The following is a 7,432-nucleotide window of genomic DNA, read 5'->3' as shown; positions in this document are numbered from 1 at the left end:
ACCGCACACACCCTATAGCAAAAACCTCAAAAAAAAAAAAAAAAAAAAAAGAAAGAAAGAAAAAAAAAGATAAAACAATTTGGGAAAAGACTGAGGTATGAAGGTGTCATTGAAGGTGTCATTTAATATGAAGATCTAGTCAGCCCAATAATGTATATTTATATGTAGATGTGTTATTTAGGAGGGACATTGTATACAACATTTTGTAAATATTTTTAAATTATTGTATTTAATTTTCTTCTCTTTATTTACCTTGCTTTTCACTCATCTTATTAGTAATACCTTCTCTACTCTCCTACTCTTACTAATTCCTGCTAAATACACATGTGAGTTCTACCTACAATCTTTATTTATTTATTTATTTTTTGAGAGGTTTTTGCTATAGGTCTCGTGTGCTTGCCAGAAAGAGAGAGACAGAGTGACAGAAAGAAAGAAATCACTCCCCGAGGGGGATGACCACACTGCAATCCCTTCTCCTCCATTCTCCTCTTGGGATTTTGGGCATGCACGCACACTTGCCTGGTGTGAGTTTAAGCCACGAGGTCCAGGACTCGAACTACAGTCGGCTACATGCGAGTCCAGCGATGTAGCCATTACGTTATCTGCTTGTCCCTCCATCTACAATCTTTAGGTTGTAGAGAATTTTTATTTTTGACTTTTTTTCTCAAAGTGCCATCTTAGTGCGCTATATCTTATCAAGCCTATGAGATAGAAATTCTTACCATAATCTAATGCATTCAATAGATACTTCTTAAATAGATCATAGACATGCATTCCCTTAAAAAGTTCTATGACATTAGGGAAGCTGTGGTGGTCTAGTACATTACCAGAAAGAAGATGCTCTCATCAGACACCTACAAAAAACAGTTGACTCCAATCTTGAAATAAAACATTCCTCTACTTCTCTGTTCATGTTAGTTGTAAATCCATAGGGTCTTTCCCAGGGGACATCATGAACTTCCACTTCTGTTCTTTGTTTATTCGTTTGCTATAGAGCATGTGGACTTGCCATAGAGAGACAGAGAGAGAGGGAGAGTGAGAAATCATGCCCCAGGAGGGGTGCCCAAGCCTGAATCCCATCTCCATTTTCCTCTCAAGATTTTGGGCACACACGCACTCCAGCATGTTTTCAAGCCACCATTATTCCCTCTTGAGCCTCCCTCTTTACTCCTTCCCCTCAAAATCACCTCAGATTTCCTTTTTTTTCTTCTTCTGTGATTCTATCCTTTTTTTTACAGACTGGATTTGCCCTGGGAAAGAGGCTCGTCAAATTCTTTCAAGGAAATATTTTACCTATACAATAAATATTTATGTCGCTAATATTTGTTGTGTATTTAGAGGTGACAATCTTATTTCTCCCACCACTATTTAAGCTTCAGAATCAATGGAAAATTAGCCACAGAGGTCACATGATGGGAGGGTCAAATATCAGCTTCATGGCAAATAAAGCCACTTTGAAAAGGATGACCTGGACCCATGGCCACAACTGACCTTCTCAGTACTTTCTAATTCTTAGATATACCTTATAACCTATTCTCAATGTAGTATAAAGGTCTTCAGAGAAACAGTCTCCTACCCAGAGTCACTCTGCCATACTTATTAAGCCCCAAGAGTCAAAAAAGAGGTAAGTTCTCTGAGCAGCCTCCACTAAGTAGATAAAATTGGACTCTGACCCTGATGTGCTCAGTAGGGAAGAAAGGACAAAAGCAGAAGTTCATGAAAAAGACAACTTAGAAAGAACTGAATCACAGGTTTCCAAGTCTTAAAACCCTATCACCCAATCACATAAGGTGGACTGGAGAAAGGGAGGCAAGGTCTTCATTTGTCAAAAATATTGCTCTCATAAATAAGAATTCTTAGATTCTTGTTTTTTTCTTTTCATTGTTTTTCATACTTAACCACCTGTGGTTAATGCGTATCTTTATTTTTTTAATTTCTTTTTATTTCAATTTCTTTTATACATTTAATCACATGTTACTTAGCTTACAAAGTGAATATTCCAACATGTATACATTTCTCACCAATCCAGTTGACAATACTGTAAAGTTATCTTTAATAGATAATAATCCATTTCTTTGTCCCATAAATGCCTTACCTCTTTATTTTTCCCCTTAATGTCCTTCCTCAGACTCTACTCCTTCACCCACCCTCTTGCCACACTGTATCTGGTATTCACAACCATTTACTAAGTTTCTATAACCTTTAGTCATTCAGTTTTGGACATAGAGTGCAGATACTTGGTATGTATTAAATGGAGACATACAATGCCTCTCCTTCATAGCCTGGCTTGCTTCACTCAGCAGTAAATCTTCCATATTCATCCACTTTCTGTCAAAAACCAAAGTCTTGTTGTTGTTTATGGCTGAGTAGTATTTCATAGAGTGTTCTTCAGCTTCTATAGCCTCTCACTGGAATAGAAGTGGTTCCTTTAAGTTCTCCAGAACTGGATTAATTAAAGCAAAGTTTATTGCATCTTGACCACAATAACCAAGATATAGAAACTACTTAAATACCAATCAACAGATTAAAGGATGAAGAAATTTACACACACACACACACATACACACACACACACTATACCCTATAGAATATTATTTAGCCTTAAGATGGGAAGAAAATTCTGCCATTTAAAACAATATAAATGAACCTGGGGGATATTATGCTAAGTGAAATAAGCCAGATGCAGAAAGAAAAATGTTGTGTGATCTCTCAAGTGGAAGTAAAAATAATCCAGTTCAGAGAAGCAGATAGTAGAATGGTGATAACCAGTGATGATAGACAAAGGATACAAAGTTTCAGTTATGTAGAATGAGTAAACTCTAGAGATCCAATGTATTGCATGGGGACTATAGTTAATAGTACTATTGTTGTTTCTACCTAAAATTTGCTAATAGATCCTAAATATTCTCACTGCACACATACACACAAAAATATAACCACATGAAGGGATGAATATGTTAATTAGATTGACTTTAGTATTCAGCTCACTATGTATATGTGTATCAAAGCATTACTTTACACACTTTGGAAATGTGTACACACACACACATATTTATTTATAAAAATAAAAATTAAATTTTGAAAAAGCAAAATTCTTAAATATCCTAATTTTTAAGATATAAGGAGAGTTAATAGAGATGCAATTACAATAGCATATATCAACAGCATGAAACCCTCTTGCCCTACAACAGATATGCAAATGCATATATAACCAGAATCCTATTTTCACTAAAATCTAGATGCATGTTATTGTTTTAAAGGCCCTAAGAGTGGTAGAGAATGGTCAGGGTATATAGCCAAAACAGTTTGCTTCACTTAAAAATCATTTCTAACTACCACTTGCCTTCCCCTGTAAGAGGCTATAGCTGCTAACTAGCTGATCCTTCATTCTGGATCATTCATGTTACACAAATTTGACCAATGAGGTATAAGTGGAAGTCTTAATAAATGGCTGAAACCTCAAGTTGAATGAGTAAAGAGCCAAGGCCTCAAGTAGAAGCTTTTGACCTTCAGTCTTCTGTAAGACTAGGATATAAATGTGGAGCATGGACGTGCAACAGCTGTCCTGTGACTAGGAAAACAAAGTCATGTGCTGAAAATGGAGGGCATGAAAAAAAGTAAGCCTGGGTTCCTAATGGACCTTAGTGTTATTGCATTGGTTCTAATTGCATTTCTTCTTATGTGAGAAAGTAAATCTTTGTGTCTTTATGAAAAATAGGATTTCTGTGACATTGTAGGTAAACATACTTCTAAATGACTCAAAGATAAGAGAAATCCCATCTCCAGCCTTACCAGCATGTGGGTGAGTACATGATGGTTGCCCAAAGTCTACAATCCACAATAATAAAGAGAAATATCTTATCTCTTTGTCAGGTGATTCCATATTGAAGAAATATCTACCAGTTAGCAATAACTTTAATGACATTACCGCCACCAGATTTTACATGAAGTGCCATCACCTCTCAACAAATCCCTTAATTTCTGTTTTCTTTTGAGCTTCATATTTCTGCCTTTCCTGAAAGTGTTCAACTATTAGAGCTATTCCTTAGGCTGATCAATCCTGCTACTCATAATATAATTTTGATACATTATTATACTAATATCTACTAAATCTTGCCAAAAATCACCTTCAGAGATGAAGTAGGGAGGAAAGAGATGACAAGTATAAAAACTAATATCCTACCACAAGCACAAGTTGCTGTCTGGCCTTTGGTCCTTTGCAACATTTATCAGGTACGGATCTTAAGGGACTCATAGCAAGACAGCTGGACACAATACATTCATTGATAATGATGATTTATCTTTGGATGACAAGAGACACATGAGAAATATGGAGATTTATGGGGCTCAGAGGATAAAAAGTAACTCTGCATATTTGGAGAGGCATTGTGGAGGCTGGCAATATTTGCATATTCTACCCACATATTTTCCCCTATCTCAGAAATTATAGAAGGGGACTGAACAGTGGTACAACAGTGGAATGCCACTCTCTGCAAGGCTGACCCACATGACAGGGTTTTATATTCTCATCCAGAGACCTCCTGAACACACCAGGCTTATATGGGCCTGGCTAAGGATGCGGTAGGTTGTGGCATCAGTACTCTGTTGGAGGAGCTATCTCTCTCTCATGCAAATAAATAAATAAATGCTAAATAAAACAAATTGTGGAAGGAAAGAGAGCAAAACTGAAGCACCCAGGTAGAGAGAGCAGCATGAGCAAAACAGAGTAGAGAAGAGTTGGACATATCTTGAAAACATTAATGTGTTCACAACATTGGTACCATATTCCTAAGACAAGTTGGACGAAATTAGTAAAAGTTCAGATCAGATAATTAGGGTCTTGAATGCCAGGCTAAGTTGCGCTATCATTTATTTTTATTTTTATTTTTTTAGAGAGAAGGAAAGGGAGACACAGAGATGATATTCCCCCAAGGTTACTTACTATTATTAATGCCAGAGATGTGTGTATGTGCACAAGAAAGAGAGAGTAAAAATGCACCCCTGCAAAGAGAAGGTCATGCCACCATCATTTTCCACCTTTTCTCCATCACCTTATGATCCTGGGCATGCACACACACATTCTCAGTGTGTTGTCTCCAGGGCCAGGATTTGAATCATGGTTCACCATGGGAGATCTGGTCTCCTCTACACAGTGTTTAACCATTGGACCATGGTCTCAGACCAACTCTGGCTGAAAACTTATTTTTCAGGCAACATGAAATCATGGATAGTGGAGAGAGGAGTCTGGAACTGAGTTTTAAAGTGGCTGATCTGAGAACAATGTGTAAAATGGGGAAGTCTGCAACAGTCTTATAAAGAGATAGCCAGGGACTGAAAAGGAAGGTTTAATTCCCAGAATCAGGTACCTAATTAGGTTCCGAGTCAAGAAAAGAGTAAGTTCCTAATTGAAGAGGTTTCTGAATTGGATCCTTGGGGAGATAGTGAGGTATTTAACTGAAACAGGCAAACCATTTCTGATAAGCAAGGAAGACATCAAGGCAGAAATGTCAAGACAGTTTTTAAAATGTTAAGCCAGAACTTAAAAGAAACTATGGGTCTGAAATTGGAGACTAAGGGTCCCCACACACAGGTTGTCATGAAAATCATGACAGTGAATGGATCTTCCAGTGGAATGAATGTAGAGAGATGATGAAGAATATCAGAAATTCAGGAATTATTTTAATTATTTACTTAGCATGTAACTGCTAGTATCCTGCCACAATCAAGAAATATTCTTGAAGCCATATCTTCCTTTAATATTCCTATAATTTTTTCATATCTATTTCCACTTTACCATGATATTTGATAATATGATTTATCAAAAATTATTAATAACAATAATATTTCATTTTTACTGAAGACTGTGTAGGTGTTATGTTGTATGGTAAGTCCTTTTCTTGCATCATCTTATTTACTATTCTTCATTACTTTTCACTTGGGTATAATTATTATCTACATTTACAAAGAAAACTGAGGTTTACAGGGTTGGGAAATTTTTCTGAAATTGTATAGCTAGGCTGTGATTTATTTAGGATTCAAATCTTAGCAATCTGGCTTCAGATCTACAGCTACATTTAAGATGTGCCATACTTAATTTGTAGCTCTATTTGCTGCCCCCAGTCTCTGAACACCTTGGTCTATCTTGGATATGTCCAAGAAGCACTAGTGGTAGCATGTGGGAGCACTAGTGTATCGTTTTTTGTTTTTTTTTTTTTTTTTTTTTTTTTTTTTTTTTTCTAACTTGTTACCACGTCCATTCAAGGTATGGTCATCCACCTTTCCCAGAATTAGAAGATGAGGAAGCATAGACTTTCTAACACATGTTTCCCAGATATCTTTCTCCCAAAGGCACTGAAGTCTTCATTTCACCCTGCTTTTGTCAAAGGAGGTAGCTGAACTGGTTATGAATGAGGTGTTTCTCCTGCCATTCTACTACTGCTGGGATGATTTATTGAATGTCTTCCTAATAGTTAGTGAGCAGAAGGGAGTGGAAGGGTTAGGTTGGGGGGGGAAATGGATTAAATGGATAGGGGAAAGAAGGCAAGATTTATATTCAGACAAGTGGTGATTTTAGTATGCCTCACAATGGAGGTCATTCATCAAGACCACCAGAGCCCCAGGGACATGAAGTGTTTGGATTTGGAACATATTCCATCAGTCTAATTGCTGGTGAAATCTGAGGTTGTGGGGAAGAAACTGATCAAGTGACTGCTGACATGCTTCTAGCTCCTCTGACCCAACGTATAAGGTTCTTCTAGCTTCATGAGCTCCTTACCTCATGTCTCTGCATTCCCCTCTCCCTGATTTTTTACAGTTGGTAAAATGACAAGCTTCTTTCCATTTGATGCTCTTAACTCAAGGACACAGTGGCTGCCCTGGCAGAATACTCTGACTTAAAATAAAAGCAGCAGATCAATCTGATTGAAAAAGTATACTCAAAAAGGTCTTATTTGTTATTCATGTCCATGTCCTGAAGAGCAGCATTTTTACAAACAGTATTTACTAAACACATATTTTGTTTTAGGAACCAGAGATATAGCATTGAAAAAGTTACATGAGCTTTTTTTTTTTTTTTTTTTTTTTTTTTTTTTTTTTTTCTAACTTGTTACCACGTCCATTCAAGGTATGGTCATCCACCTTTCCCAGAATTAGAAGATGAGGAAGCATAGACTTTCTAACACATGTTTCCCAGATATCTTTCTCCCAAAGGCACTGAAGTCTTCATTTCACCCTGCTTTTGTCAAAGGAGGTAGCTGAACTGGTTATGAATGAGGTGTTTCTCCTGCCATTCTACTACTGCTGGGATGATTTATTGAATGTCTTCCTAATAGTTAGTGAGCAGAAGGGAGTGGAAGGGTTAAGTTGGGGGGTGAAATGGATTAAATGGATAGGGGAAAGAAGGCAAGATTTATATTCAGACAAGTGGTGATTT

This window comes from Tupaia chinensis, unplaced genomic scaffold, assembly GCF_000334495.1.
Source record: "Tupaia chinensis unplaced genomic scaffold, TupChi_1.0 Scaffold000542_1, whole genome shotgun sequence".
In the NCBI taxonomy this organism is placed as follows: Eukaryota; Metazoa; Chordata; class Mammalia; order Scandentia; family Tupaiidae; genus Tupaia; species Tupaia belangeri.
The sequence above is the reverse complement of the archived record's forward strand: the minus strand, read 5'-3'. Positions refer to the sequence as shown.